Raw genomic sequence first — 16,954 nt, 5'->3', positions numbered from 1 at the left:
GGAGGCCAAAGCCGGCAGATCACAAGGTCAAGAGATCAAGACCACCCTGGCCAACATGGTGAAACCCCATCTCTACTAAAAATACAAAACCAAAAAAAATTAGCTGGGCATGGTGGCGCACACCTGTAGTCCCAGCTACCTGGGAGGCTGAGGCCAAAGAATTGCTTGAACCCGGGACACAGAGGTTGCAGGGAGACAAGATCACGCTGGTGCACTCCAGCCTGGTGAGAGAACGAGGCTCTGTGGAAGGGAAGGGAAGGGAGGGGAGGAGAGGAGAGGGGAGGGGAGGGGAGGGGAGGAGAGGGGAGGGGAGGGGAGGGGAGGGGAGGGGATGGGAGGGGATGGGAGGGGAGGGAAGGGAAGGGAGAAAGGTAGATAGATAGATAGATAGATAGATAGATATATCTCATAGAACACTGCTCAGCCATAAAAAAATAATGAAATAATGGTATTTGCAACAACCTGGATGGAACTGGAGACTATTATTCTAAGTGAAGTAACCCAGGAATGGAAAACGAAACATCGTATGTTCTCACTCATATGTGGGAGCTAAGCTATGAGGATACAAAGGCGTAAGAATGATATATTGAACTTTGGGGACTGGAGGTAAAGGGTGAGGGGTGGCAAGGGATAAATGACTACACACTGGGTACAGTATACACTGCTTGGGTGATGGGTGCACTAAAATCTCAGAAATCACCACTAAAGAACTTATTCATGTAATCAAACACCACCTATTCCCCCCAAAATCTACTGAAATAAAAAATTTAGAAAATAAAACAAAAATTCACAGCTTGAATTCAATCTGGATTAGAATCATACTTCAGGATATTCATTTAAAATTTGCCACAGTTTCCCATATGGTAAATCATTTTTAAAACTCCAGATTTTTCAAAGTGATTTTCAATTTTTCAAAGTAATTATGCCCTTTTAGAATCATTTGCTATTTCTAAATCTGAAAACTGGAGAAACTTGCATATGAACGATATGATACATAATATTGTATCAATGTTAAACTTCCTAAATGGGATACATGCTAAAATATTTGGAGGTAAAATATCTGCAACTCACTCTCAAATGGGTCAGGGAAGAAAACAGATAAACACATACACACACACACACACACACACACACACACACAATCACATTAGAGAGAAAAAGTACAAGTGTGCTTTTGCAGCAAAATAATAATTAAGACACACTGGTACTATTGTACTGTATTGTTCTATTCTTGCAACTCTTCCGACGTGTGAAATTTTTCACAATAAAAGTTGGAGAAAAATAAACAAAACCAAACCACCTCATCCTGCCTCAACAATATTTATTTCATACCTTTAGATCTTTTAGATCTAAACAACAGAGCTTTGAGGCTCCGGTACTTTTATTTAATAGCACAATAAAATTTAAACATCTCTGTCTTAGTCTGGGCTACTATAACGGAATACCACAGGTTGGGTTGCTTAAACAGAAACTGATTTTTCACAATTACGGGGGATGGAAACTTTAAAATCAGTACCAGCATGGTCACATTTGGTGATGACTCTTGCTGGTTTGCTGTCTTCCTGCTGTGCCCTCACAAGCCAGAGGACAGAGAGAGAAATCAAACTCTCTTGGGTCTCTCTTTATAATGGCACTAAGCCCATCATGAGGGCTTTACCCTCATTACCTGATTACCTCCCAAAGCCTCAATCCCCAGATATCATCATATTAGGGATTATGTTTCAACATAGGGATTGTGGGGAGACACAAACATTCAGTCCACAGCAACCTCTAAAAAGAAAGAGCATCAAAAGTCAGTTACTACGGATAGATCCCATATGTAAATATCAGCACCAGTTTGCATTCATATCAAAATGGCATTCACATATGTTAAAATGTTGAGGCATGTTCAAATTTTCCAGTAATCTTTTAAAAGGTAAGAAAAGGATCTGCATGGGTACATTGGCTCACATGTGTAATCCCAGTATTTTGGGAGGCCAAAGTGGGTGGATCTCTTGAGCTCAGAAGTTCGAAAACAGAAAGTGGCAATATGGTAAAACCCTATCTCTACAAAATACACAAAAAACTAGTTGGGCATGGTAGTGCATGCCTGTGGTCCCAGCTACTCAGGAGGCTGAGGTGGGAGGATGGCTTTAGCCCAGGAGGTTGAGGCTGCAGTGAGCCAAGATCATGCCACTGCATTTCAACCTGGGCAACAGAGAGAGATCCTGTCTCAAAAAAAAAAGGGGGGATCTTAGATATTGCTTCTGATGTTAACAAAGCAATTCCAAAGGGCATCGTGCCTTTAACCCTACTGTCAATTCACAAATATACTTACATTTTCCATAAAAAATTATTAGATTTAGTCAGAAAATAAGATCTCCAGTTGTTAAAAAAAAAAAAAAAAAAGTAGGCTGAGGTCTGGTGCAGTGGCTCACACTTTCAGGCCCAGCACTTTGGAAGGCTGAGGCAAGAGGATTGCTTGAGCTTAGGAGTTCAACACCAGCCTGGGCAACATAGTGAGACCTCGCCTCTATGAAAAATAAAAAAATTAGCCAGGTGTGGTGATGCATACCTGTAGTCCCAGCTACTTAGGAGACTGAGGTGGATCAAGGATCACTTGAGCCTGGCAGATTGAGGCTGTGGCAGCCTGAGTTATAGAGTGAGACCCTGTCTCAATGAAAAAAAAAAAAAATAGGCTGAACAAACTGAATTAAATAGGAAACTCTCAAATATCTTAATAACTAAGACAACTATCAAAAGACTACCAGATGACTTTCATGTGTATAAAAGGGAAACTAAGACCCTCAAAGGTTCAACATCATAACAGCCATCACCATCACCATCAACAGTAAAGTCTCTCTCTCCTGTCTTCTGAGTATCACAATTAAAGAAATAATTAGAAAATTGGAATACTGTGAGTTAGATAAAACTCACAGTTTTTATCTTATACTTATAATCTTAAATATTTAAATTTAATTTTATATTAAGTTTATTACATAAATTAATGACTATTACATAGTTTAAGTTTGTTTCTTCCTGAATGCTGAACTATGTTTCATGGGATTACAATCATATTGAAAGAGATGAAAAAAAAAGAGAGAATGAAAGAGAAATGAGAAAGAGCTTGTCTAAACCTTGAGCAGGGAAATGAGTTTTCCCCTAATATCTCCAGAAAGGAATATAGTCCTGTGACATCTTGACTTTGGCCCCATGAGATCCATGTTGGACTTCTGACATGCAGAACCATAATTTAAGAAATTTGTGTTGTTCAAGTCACTGAATGTGTGGTGATTTGTTACAGCATCAACTAAAAACAAATACAAAAATAGAATTAACTTTATTATGCAGTTGTTTATGGGATTGCATGGTAAACACTGGCTTTGATCTTAAAAAAATAGAATGAGCAATTTGGGTTACAAGATTTAGAAATTTGCCAATAGTAATAACAAATTCATGCCACCAGTTACAGTTGCACTAAATTAAAGAATTAAAAATCAAGACAGAAGCTTGCTTCTCTTTTTCAAAAAAGAAAAAAAAACAAAGGTAAAAATCTACAACCCTAATTAGTTCAAAGCTACAAGCTTTATATATATAGTGAATTAGATAGCTAACATAATTGAATGTAGTAACTCTGGTGAAATTCATCCATTTGTTTCTGTCAATGTATAGTGTTCATTATTTTAGAATAAAACCTTTACCTGAACAATCAAAATATAAGAAAATAGATTTAGACAGTGAACTACAAAGGCGGACCTAACTAGGTTTCTAAGATTTGGGGTATAAAAGAAATAGAAGTCATGCTAGAAAGTATTTCTGAATCCTCACGTAATCTTTGCTGAGATGCATAATTCTAGAAAAGCAATATGCATTACTAAATGGCAGAAAATTTTTGAAGAAAACTAGGAAAATTAGGAACAAAACAAAAAGAAAGCAAGCCTTTAAAAAGAATGCTTCTAGAAAAGGAAAGAAGAGAGATGCATAGTATAAGTAATATGGAGGTAGTGATAATATGAAACAGGAATCTGTAGGCTTTCCAATTCTGACTTTATTAAATAGTAGTATATTGAGAATCAAGTCCCTTCTTCTGGCTTTTGTGGACCAGGTCCTTCTGACTATCCTTCCAAATTCAAATAAAATAGCTAAACACATCTGTGCTTCTTAGGATGATAAAAAGTTTCCTACTGGCGGATTCAAAAGTCACACTAGAGTGCCATCAGTAAGATGGCAGAATAGGAGTTTCCAGCCCTTGTCCCCTCATAGAAACATCAATTTGAACAACAATCCACGCACAAAAAAAAACTTTCACAAGACCTGAGGAATCCAGGTGAGAAAGTATAGCACCTCAGTGAAGCATGGAAATAAGAAGGCACACTGAAGACGGTAAGAAGGACAGTTTCACATTACCTGTATCATTCATTCCTACCCTGCATAGCACAGTGGAAAGAGAAATACCCTTTGTATGGGGCAAGGAGAGTAATGTGAGCACATGACTTCACCACAGACCTTAGCACCAGGTCAATGCCTATAGCCCCAGGCTCCAGGTCCACTCCTACAGAGCTAACATCCAGGTCAACCCCTGTGGACCCAGATTCCAGGGCCATTCCACTGCCACACCAGCTCTCATGGCCCCAGGCTCCTGGCCTGCCCCTGTGGACCCAGGCACTTGGCCAGAGAGCCCTTAACTGTAGAACTCCCCCCAGCACCAGGCCAGCCCCCACAGACCCAGGCACTAGGCAAGCCCTCCCTATGGGCCCTGCAAAATGGCCTAACCAGAATCTGAAAATAGTTGACTGTTGCAGGGCATTCCCTGCAACTGGAATGCAGACTGGAAGAGGTGCCTACTTCTTCAAATGGGCAGATACTAATGCAAGGCAACAAAGATCATGAATCATCAGGGAAATATGACACCACAAAGGCACAAAATGAAGCACCACTAAATGACCCTAAAGAAATACAGATCTACAAATTACCTGACAAGGAATTCAAAACAAACATCTTAATGAAGCTCAGTGAGCTACAAGAGAATCCAGATAGAAAATTAAATGAAGTCAGGAAAACAATGCATGAACAAAATAAAAAAAAATCAAAAAAGAAATAGAAACCACAAAAAAGAAACAAACAGAAATTCTGGAACTGAAGAATACAATGAATGAACTGAAAAATTCCATAGAGAGCTTTCGACAGCACACTTGATCAAGCAGAAAGAAGAACCAGCAAGCTGTAAGATGGTTCATTTAAAATTACCCAGTCAGAGGAACAAAAAGCAAAGGGAGTTAAAAAGAGTGAAGATAGTCTATGGCACTTATGGAGTATCAAAAGAACCAATATATGTATTACAGAAATAAAAGAGAAAGAGAAAGGGGCATAAAGTTTATTTAAAGAAATAATGACGAAAACCATCCCAAATCTGGAAGAAAAAAATGAACATCCAAATCCATGAAGCCCAAAGAACCTGAAATAGATTAATAATAAAGAGATCTTTACCAAGACATATTTTAATCAAATTCTCAAACGTCAAAGACAAGGAGAGAATTTTGAAAGCAGCAAATGACTAGTCACATACAAGGGAACGATTTTAAGACCATGAGTATATTTCTCAGCAGAAACTTTGCATGCCAGGAGAGAATGAGATGACATATTTAAAGTACAGGAAGAAGAGGAAGGGAGGGGCATTCCAAGATGGCCAAATAGGAACAGCTCTGGTCTGCAGCTCCCAACGTGATCAACGCAGAAGACGGGTGATTTCTGCATTTCCAACTGAGGTACGTGGTTCATCCCACTGGGACTGGTGGAACAGTGGGTGCAGCCCATGGAGAGTGAGCCAAAGGAGGGCGAGACATCACCTCACCTGGGAAGCGCAAGGGATCAGGGGATTTCCCTTTCCTAGCCAAGGGAAGCCATGACAGACTACCTGGAAAAACAGGACACTCCCGCCCAAATACTGTGCTTTTCCCAAGGTCTTAGCAACCGGCAGACAAGGTGATTCTCTCCCATGCCTGGCTCGGCAGCTCCCACGCCCACAGAGCCTTGCTCACTGCTAGCACAGCAGTCTGAGATTGATCTGAGAGACTGCAGCCTGGCTGGGGGAGGGGCGTCTGCCATTGCTGAGGCTTGAGTAGGTAAACAAAGCGGCTTGGGGAAGCTTGAACTAGGTGAAGCCCACCGCAGCTCAACAAGGCCTACTGCCTCTAGACTCCACCTCTGTGAGCAGGGCATAGCTGAATAAAAGGCAGCAGAAAACTTCTGCAGACTTAAATGTCCCTGTCTGACAGCTCTGAAGAGAGCAGTGGTTCTCCCAGCACAGCATTTGAGCTCTGAGAACAGACAGACTGCCTCCTCAAGTGGGTCCCTGATCCCTGCGTAGCCTAACTGGGAGACACCTCCCAGTAGGGGCCGACAGCCACCTCATATAGACAGCTGACCCTCTGGGACGAAGCTTCCAGAGGAAGGATCAGGCAGCAATATTAGCTGTTGTGCAATATTTGCTGTTCTACAGCCTCCGCTGGTCATACCCAGGCAAACAGGGTCTAGAGTGGAATTCCAGCAAACTCCAACAGACCTGCAGCTGAGGGAACTGACTGTTAGTTGGAAAACTAACAGAAAGGAATAGCATCAACGTCAACAAAAAGGTCATCTACACCAAAACCCCATCTGTAGGTCACCAACATCAAAGACTAAAGGTAGATAAAACCACAAAAATGAGGAGAAACCAGAGTGGAAAAGCTGAAAATTCTAAAAATCAGAGCACCTCAACTCCTCCAAAGGTTTGCAGCTCCTCACCAGCAACTGAACAAAGCTGGACAGGGAATGATTTTGACAAGTTGACAAAAGTAGGCTTCAGAAGGTCGGTAATAACAAACTTCTCCAAGCTAAAGGAGGATGTTCGAACCCATCGCGAGGAAGCTAAAAACCTTGAAAAAATATTAGATGAATGGCTAACTAGAATAAACAGTGTAGAGAAGACCTTAAATGACCTGATGGAGCTGAAAACCATGGCACGAGAACTTCGTGACGCCTGCACAAGCTGCAACAGCTAATTCAATCAAGTGGAATAAAGGGTATCAGTGATTGAAGGTCAAATTAATGAAATAAAGCAAGAAAACAAAGTTAGAGAAAAAAGAGTAAAAAGAAATGAACAAAGCCTCCAAGAAATATGGGACTATGTGAAAAGACCAAATCTACATTTGACTGGTGTACCTGAAAGTGATGGGGAGAATGGAACTAAGTTGGCAAACACTCTTCAGGATATTATCCAGGAGAACTTCCCCAACATAGCAAGGCAGGCCAACATTCAAATTCAGGAAATACAGAGAACGCCACAAAGATACTCCTCAAGAAGTGCAACCCCAAGACACATAATTGTCAGATGCATCAAGGTTGAAATGAAGGAAAAAGTGTTAAGGGCAGCCAGAGAGAAAGGTCGAGTTACCCACAAAGGGAAGCCCATCAGACTAACAGCAGATCTCTCAGCAGAAACCCTACAAGCCAAAAGACAGTGGGGGCCGATATTCAACATTCTTAAAGAAAAGAATTTTCAACCCAGAATTTCATATCCAGCCAAAATAAGCTTCATAAGTGAAGGAGAAATAAAATCCTATACAGACAAGCAAATGCTGAGAGATTTTGTCACCACCAGGCCTGCCTTACAAGAGCTCCTGAAGGAAGCACTAAACATGGAAAGAAACAACCACTACCAGCCACTGCAAAAACAGGCCAAATTGTAAAGACCATCGATGCTATAAAGAAACTGCATCAATTAACAGGCAAAAAAACCAGCGTACATCGTAATGACAGGATCAAATTCACACATAACAATATTAACCTTAAATATAAATGGGCTAAATGCCCCAATTAAAAGACACAGAATGGCAAATTTGATAAAGAGTCAAGACCCATCAGTGTTCTGTATTCAGGAGACTCATCTCATGTGCAAAGACGCACACGGGCTCAAAATAAAGGGATGGAGGAAGATCTATCAAGCAAATGGAAAGCAAAAAAAAAAAAGCAGGGGTGCAATCCTAGTCTCTGATATAACAGACTTTAAACCAGCAAAGATCAAAAGACACAAAGAAGGCCATTACATAATGGTAAAGGGATCAATTCAACAAGAAGAGCTAACTATCCTAAATACATATGGACCCAATCCAGGAGAACCAGGATTCATAAAGCAAGTCCTTAAGAGACCTACAAAGAGACTTAGACTCCCACACAATAATAATGGGAGACTTTAACACCCCACTGTCAATATTAGAGAGATCAATGAGACAGAAGGTTAACAAGGATATCGAGGACCTGAACTCAGCTCTGCAACAAACAGACCTAATAGACATCTACAGAGCTCTCCATCCCAAATCAACAGAGTATACATTCTTGTTAGCACCACATCACACTTATTCTAAAACTGACCACATAATTGGAAGTAAAGCTCTCCTCAGCAAATGTAAAAGAACAGAAATCACAACAAACTGTCTCTCAAACCACAGCGAAATCAAATTTGAACTCAGGATTAAGAAACTCACTCAAAACTGCACAACTTCATGGAAACTGAACAACTTGCTCCTGAATGACTACTGGGTAAATAACAAAATGAAGGCAGAAAGAAAGATGTTCTTTGAAACCAATGAGAAAAAAGATACAACTTACCAGAATCTCTGGGACACATTTAAAGCAGTGTGTAGAGGGAAATTTATAGCACAAAATGCCCGCAAGAGAAAGCAGGAAAGATCTAAAATTGACACCCTAACATCACAATTAAAAGAACTAGAGAAGCAAGAGCAAACATATTGAAAAGCTAGCAGAAGGCAAGAAATAACTAAGATCAGAGCAGAAGTGAAAGAGATGGAGACACAAAAAACCCTTCAAAAAAATCAATGAATCTAGAAGCTGGTTTTTTGAAAAGATCAACAAAATTGATAGACTGCTAGCAAGACTAATAAAGAAAAAAATAATCAAATAGATGCAATAAAAAGTGATAAAGGGGATATCACCACCGATCCCACAGAAATACAAACTACCATCAGAGAATACTACAAACACCTCTACGCAAATAAACTAGAAAATCTAGAAGAAATGGATAAATTCCTGGACACATAAACCCTTCCAAGACTAAACCAGGAAGAAGGTGAATCTCTGAATAGACCAATAACAGACTCTGAAATTGAGGCAAAAATTAATAGCCTACCAACCAAAAAAAGTCCAGGATCAGAGGGATTCACAGCCGAATTCTACCAGAGGTACAAAGAGGAGCTGCTACCATTCCTTCTGAAACTATTCCAATCAATAGAAAAAGAGCAAATCCTCCCTAACTCGTTTTATGAGGCCAGCATGATCCTAATACCAAAGCCTGGCAGAGACACAACAAAAAAAGAGAATTTTAGACCAATATCCCTGATGAACATTGATGCGAAAATCCTCAATAAAATACTGACAAACTGAATCCAGCAGCACATCAAAAAGCTTATCCACAACGATCAAGTAAGCTTCATCCCTGGGATTCAAGGCTGGTTCAATATACGCTAATCAATAAACGTAATCCATCACATAAACAGAACCAACGACAAAACCAGATGATTATCTCAATAGATGAAGAAAAGGCCTTCGACAAAATTCAACAGCCCTTCATGCTAAAAACTCTCAATAAATCAGGTATTCATGGAATGTATCTCAAAATAATAAGATCTATTTATAACAAACCCACAACCAATATCATACTGAATGGGGAAAAACTGGAAGTGTTCCCTTTGAAAACTGGCACAAGACAGGGATGCCCTCTCTCACCACTCCTATTCGACACAGTGTTGGAAGTTCTGGCTGGGGCAATCAGGCAAGAGAAAGAAATAAAGGGTATTCAGTTAGGAAATGAGGAAGTTAAATTGTCCCTCTTTGCAGATGACATGATTATATATTTAGAAAACCCCACTGTCTCAACCCAAAATCTTCTTAAGCTGATAAGCAACTTCAGCAAAGTCTCAGGATACAAAATCAATGTGCAAAAATCACAAGCATTCCTATACATCATTAACAGACAAACAGAGCCAAATCACGAGTGAACTCCCATTCACAATTGCTACAAAGAGAATAAAATACCTAGGAATCCAACTTACAAGGGATGTGAAGGACCTCTTCAAGGAGAACTACAAACCACTGCTCAAGGAAATAAAAGAGGACACAAACAAATGGAAGAATATTCCATGCTCATAGATAGGAAGAATCAATATTGTGAAAATGGCTATATTGCCCAAATAATTTATAGATTCAATGCCATCCCCATCAAGCTACCAATGAATTTCTTCACAGAATTGGAAAAAACTACTTTAAACTTCATATGGAACCAAAAAAGAGCCCACAGTACCAAGACAATCCTAAGCAAAAAGAACAAAGCTGGAGGCATCACGCTACCTGACTTAACCAAAACAGCATGGTACTGGTACCAAAACAGATATATAGACCAATGGAACAGAACAGAGCCCTCAGAAATAACACCACACATCCGCAACCATCAGATCTTTGACAAACCTGACAAAAACAAGAAATGGGGATAGGATTCCCTATGTAATAAATGGTGCTGGGAAAACTGGCTAGCCATATACAGAAAGCTGAAACTGGATCCCTTCCTTACACCTTATACAAAAATTAATTCAAGATGGATTAAAGACTTAAATGTTAGACCTAAAACCATAAAAACCCTAGAAGAAAACCTAGGCAATACCATTCATAACATAAGCATGGGTAAGGACTTCATGATTAAAACATCAAAAGCAATGGCAACAAAAGCCAAAATAGACAAATGGGATCTAATTAAACTAAAGAGCTTCTGCGGGGCAAAAGAAACTACCATCGGAGTGAACAGGCAACCTACAGAATGGGAGAAAATTTTTGCGATCTACCCATCTGACAAATGGCTAATATCCAGAATCTACAATGAACTCAAACAAATTTACAAGAAAAAAACAAACAACCCCATCAAAAAGTGGGCAAAGGATATGAACAGACACGTCTCAAAAGAACACATCTATGCACCCAACAGACACATGAAAAAATGCTCATCATCACTGGTCATCAGAGAAATGCAAATCAAAATCACAGTGAGATACCATCTCACACCAGTTAGAATGGCAATCATTAAAAATTCAGGAAACAACAGATGGTGGAGAGGATGTGAAGAAATACGAATGCTTTTATACTGTAAGTGGGAATGTAAATTAGTTCAACCATTGTGGAAGACAGTATGGCGATTCCTCAAGGATCTAGAACTAGAATTACCATTTGACTCAGCCATCCCATTACTGGGTATATACCCAAAGGATTATAAATCATGCTGCTATAAAGACACATGCACACGTATGTTTATTGCAGTACTATTCACAATAGCAAAGACTTGGAACCAACCCAAATGTCCATCGATGATAGACTGGATCAAGAAAATGTGGCACATATACACCATGGAATACCATGCAGTCATAAAAAAGGATGAGTTCATGTCCTTTGCAGGGACATGGAGGAAGCTGGAAACCATCATTCTCAGCAAACTATCACAAGGACAGAAAACCAAACACTGCATGTTCTCACTCATAGGTGGGAATTGAACAATGAGATCACTTGGACACAGGGCAGAGAACATCACAAACTGGGGCCTGTCAGGGGGTGGGATAGCATTAGGAGAAATACCTAATGTAAATGATGAGTTAGTTGATCGGTGCAGCAAACCAACATGGCACATGTATACCTATGTATCAAACCTGCACGTTGTGCACATGTACCCTAGAACTTAAAGTATAATAAAAAAATAAATAAAGTACTGGAAGAAAAAAAAAATGTGTCAACCAAGAATACTATACCTAGCAAAGGTGTCCTTCAGAAATAAAGGAGAGATAAAGACTTTCCTAGAAAAACAAAAGCTGAGGGAGTTTGTAATCACTGAACCTGCCTTACAAGAAATGCTAAAGTGAGTTCTTCAACTTAAAATGAAAGAATGCTAATTGACAACATGAAAATACATGAATTTTAAAAAGTTACTATAAATTCAAATTCAGAATATGCTAATACCGTAATAGTGGTGTGTAAATCGCTTTCAACTCTACTATAAAAGTTTAAAATGTATTAAAACAACTTAGCTATAATAATTTGTTAATGGATATACAATACAAAAGATGTAAACTGTGACATCAATTACATAAAATGTGGTGGGAGGAAAAGTTAAAGTGTAAAGTTTTTGTAGGTATTTGAAGTCAAGTTGTTATCAGTTTAAAATAGACTGTTATAAGATGTATTCAGTAAGCCTCATGGTAAATACACACACACACATACACACACACACAACTGTAGTAGATACACAATATCAGTAAGCCTCATGGTAAATACACACACACACATACACACACACACACCTGTAGTAGATACACAATAACATAAAGAAGAAGGAATCAGAGCATATCATTATTAAAAAAAACTATCAAATTCCAAAGGAAGGTAGAAAGAGAGGAGGAAACAAACTACAAAACATTCAGAAAAAAATTAACAAAACAGCAATGGTAAGTACTTACCTATCAATAATTATTTTAAATGTAAAGGGATTAAATTCTCCAACTAAAAGACAGAATGGTTGAAGGCTTAAAAAAACAAGATCTCCATCCTGGCTAACACGGTGAAACCCTGTCTCTACTAAAAATACAAAAAATTAGCCGGGCGTGGTGGCAGGTGCCTGTAGTCCCAGCTACTTGGGAGGCTGAGGTGGGAGAATGGCGTGAACCCGGGAGGTGGAGCTTGCAGTGAGCCGAGATCGCACCACTGCACTCCAGCCTGGGTGACAGAGCGAGACTCTGTCTCAAAAAAAAAAAAAAAAAAAAAAAAACAAGATCTATCTATATGCTGCCTACAAGGAACTTTAGCTTTAAGCACACATACAGGCTGAAAGTGAAGAAATGGGAAAAGATACTCCAAGCAAATGGTAACTAAAAGAGAACAGAGGTAGCTATTCTTACGTCAGACAAAATAGACTTTCAGTCAAAAACTATCACAAGAGACAAAGGTCATTATGTAATAATAAAGGAGTCAATTCATCAAAAGGATATAACAACTGTAAAAATATATGCACCCAACATATGGACCACAACATCTAAATATTAATAAACAAAGCACGTATTAACAGAAGTGAAAGGAGAAACAGCAATGCAATACAGTCATGAACTGCATAATAATGTTTTAGTCAACAACAGACTACATATACAACAGTGGTCCCATAAGATTATAATGGAGCTGAAGAATTCCTATAGCCTAATGATGTTGTAGACATTGTAATACATTACTAAGGTGTTTGTGGTGATGCTGGTATAAAAAAAACCTAATGTATTGCCAGTCATATAAAAGTATAGCACATACAATTATATTCAGTAAATAATACTTGATAATGATAATAAAAACTATGTTACTGGTTTATGTATCTACTATATTATACTTTTATCATTGTTTTTAGAGTGTACTCCTTCTCCTTGTAAAAAAAAATGGTAACTGTAAAACAGCCTCAAGCAGGTCTTCCTGTAGTCTTTTTTGATGTAGGTGTTTACTGCTATGAACTTCCCTTTTAGAAAGGCTTCTGCTGCATCCCTTAAGTTTTGGTATGTTGTGTTTCCATTTTTCTTTACAATTTTTAAAAATTTTCATTTTGATTTCTCCATTGACCCACTGGTTGTTCAGGAGTATGTTGTTTAATTTCCACATATTTGTGAGTTTTTCAATTTTCTTCCTGTTAGTGATTCTAGGTTCATACCATTGTGGCTGAAAATATTTGATATGATTTCAATCTTCTTGAATTTGTTAAAACTTGTTTTGTGCCCTAACACATGATCCCTCCTGGAAAATGTTCCATGTGCTCTTCAAAAGAATGTATTTTCTGCTGTCAGCTGGAATGTTATTTATATATCTGGTAGGTCCATTTGGTCTGTAGTATTAGACCCTCATTTCAGACCATAAACAAAAACCAACTCAAATGGACTAAAGACGTAAATGTAAGACCTGTAAGATTACCAGAAGAAAACACAGGGAAAAGCTTTTTTACATTGGTCTGGGCAATGAGTTTTTTGGATATGATGCTCAAAGCACACACAACAAAAGCAAAAATGAACAAATAGCTTTGCATCAAACTAAAAGGCTATATACTATGGATTATTATTTGGCTTTTAAAAAGAAGAAATTCCTGTCATTTGAAACAACATGAATGAACCTAGAGGGTATTATACTCAGTGAAATAAGCCTAGCATAGAAATACAAATACTCCATCTCACTTATATATGGAATATTTTCAAACTCAGAAGCAGAGAGTAGAATGGTGGCTGTAAGGGACTGAGTGAGATCAGGGGATGGGGAAATGGGGAGATGTTGTTTACAGGATTCTAAGTTTCAGTTATACAATGAATAAATTATAGAAATCTAATGGACAGCATGGTGACCATAGTTAATAATTCTGCATTGTAAACTTAAAATTTGCTAAGTGAGTAGATCTTAAATGTTCTCAATTTTTTTTTAATATAGTTACCATGTGAGGTGATGGCCACATTTGCAGATAGATGTGTCCATGTGATTAAGTTCTGCTCAATAGGTTATAGCATGAAGTGTTGTGTGTAACTGTGAAGTTTTCTAAACTTCATACTTTTTCTAAAGCTGCTTGCTTTCCACTTGTTTTTTTCCCCTTTTCCCACAAACTAGAATGCGAATGTGGTGGTGGTGGCAATTCAGACTCATCTCTGCAGACATGCAACACCTTAGGGAATGGTAGAACAAGAGAGAAGAAACAAAACAAGGTCCCTGGATGGCAGTGTGAAACAGAGCTGCCCAATATTCAGAACTGCCTGTCAGCTCAGACTGAGCAAGCAAGAGAGAAAAAAAAAGAGACTATTTTCTGCATGCAACATGATAATGCCTACAAATAAATTCGTTTTTCTACCTAGAATCCATCTCCAATCTTTTGATGGCATAGTTTTTAAGCTAAGTTTTCCTGAATACCCTTACAAATGTGTGTGAATTAGCAAAAGGTATGCCACTACTGAAAAGAATCACGTAAACAGAAAAAACAGATAAACTTAGCATATATGGGAAATTGTGGCAGCATGTTAAAAATGAAAAGGAATACATCTTTTCCTTTGAACCTTATACCCTCCTGTTTTATAACTATTTATTTATAAAAGATTTATTCAGAATAATAACATACTGGATTTACAATTAGATATGAAATAAAACTTTCTGTGGGAAATGTTAACAGAAAGCTGAAGGGAAATAAACTTATATTCTTGCCTTTTTGCTTCATCCCCAAAAGTAAAGTATTATAAATCTATTACCAAGCAGAAATCTCTCCTATTAATAACATGAGATAAGTTGATTCTTGGGACCACTATATAAATAACCATTTCATTTTCCCAAAAGTCAAATGATAATTTTTCACTCATACACTACCAGTGGCAACACTTTCTTTATCCTTTTCCCAGAGCTGAAAAAAATATTACTGGAAGTATAAACATAAAAGCTGATGCCGAACAGAAAAAAAAAAAAGACTTTGCTTGCTGAACTTTAATAAATCTTAAAGCAATTAAAAGCAGATTGTAAGGCCTAAGTAAACTTTCTTCATTCCAGGAAAGCAAAAGAGGCATCAAAAAGTCCCCCAAGTCCAAAACTGCCCAGGATTCATTCATACACCTCCTTTCACAATTTTGAAAGTGATAATTATGGATGACCAAAATTACATGACATTTCTTTAGCATACTGGTTAAAGGTACAAACTACACAGCCAGACTGCCTGAATTCAAATTATTTCTATCACTTAATATTTCTGTGTCATTTTGTTACTTAATGTCCCTGTCTCTGTTTCCTGTAAATGAGGAATATTAATAGAATTTTGCTTACAGATGCTGTTATGAGAACTTAATTCTTCAATTATTAATAGAATTTGGCTCAAAACAAGTGCTATTACTCTTGTATTCCTAGATGTAGGTTTCTTCCTGTATGTGCAAGTGTGTTTATGTATGTATCTATCATATATATGCTTTAATTCAAAGCCTCAATTCTTCAAAAGGCTTCTGGTCACAATTTCTAGAGACTATGTTATTCATTCAACAACTATTAAGTATCTACTATATTAAAGACACAGTAATAGTCAAGATTAAAATGAAAAGGGTCCTTCCCCATGAGGAGCTCACTGTCAGAATAGCACTGTCCTATAGAAATATGAGATCTACAAATGTGAGCCACATGTAGAATTTTAAATTTTCTAGTGGTTACATAAATGTAAAATAAAATAGGTGAAATTATTTTAATAATTTATTTAACCAAATATATTCATATTACATAATTGCAATGGGTAATCAATAATTAAAATTATTGACGACAAATTCATTCTTTTTTATATCTTTGAAATTCAGCATGTGTTTTACACTTATGGCATATCTCAATGCAGATGCTACCGGAAAAACTCTGATCTACCCAATTCTTCCCTTCTTCACCTACTGGCACATGACAAAAGCGGTGAGCTGTCCTGTCCAATACAGTATCCACTCATCACGTGTGGCTACTTACATTTAACTTATATTAAATAAAATTAAAACTTCAGTTCTTTGTGATCTAAGATAAGTTGTCATCTCTTTAAAATACCTTGTTATAAGATGTTTTGTGTAAGCCTCATGGTGACCACAATGCAAAAAACCTGTAATAGACTCACCAAAAATAAAAAGCAATGAATTAAAACATTCTACCAAAGAAAATAACCACAAAGGAAGACAGTAAAAAAGGAAGAGAGGAATTACAAAACAAGCAACAAAATGGTAGTACTAAGTCACTATATATTAATAATAACACTGAATGTAAATGAACTCAATTCTCCAATTAAAAGGCAAAGACTGGCTGAACAGATAAAGAAACAAGATTCAACTTTATGCCGCCTATAAGAAACTTAGCACCTATAAAGAAACACAAAGACAGAAAGTGGAAG

General features: G+C 37.8%; 1 protein-coding gene across 3 annotated transcripts in view; it reads right to left on the bottom strand.

The window, feature by feature from the left end:
* The window catches only part of MAGI3 (membrane associated guanylate kinase, WW and PDZ domain containing 3), a 293,182-nt gene that overhangs the window by 197,410 nt on the left and 78,818 nt on the right, over positions 1-16,954 (bottom strand). The gene's annotated exons all lie outside the window — the stretch shown is intronic.

The sequence above is a fragment of the Pan troglodytes genome, chromosome 1, assembly GCF_028858775.2.
Source record: "Pan troglodytes isolate AG18354 chromosome 1, NHGRI_mPanTro3-v2.0_pri, whole genome shotgun sequence".
In the NCBI taxonomy this organism is placed as follows: Eukaryota; Metazoa; Chordata; class Mammalia; order Primates; family Hominidae; genus Pan; species Pan troglodytes.
This window is presented reverse-complemented; position numbering and strand designations above follow the sequence as displayed.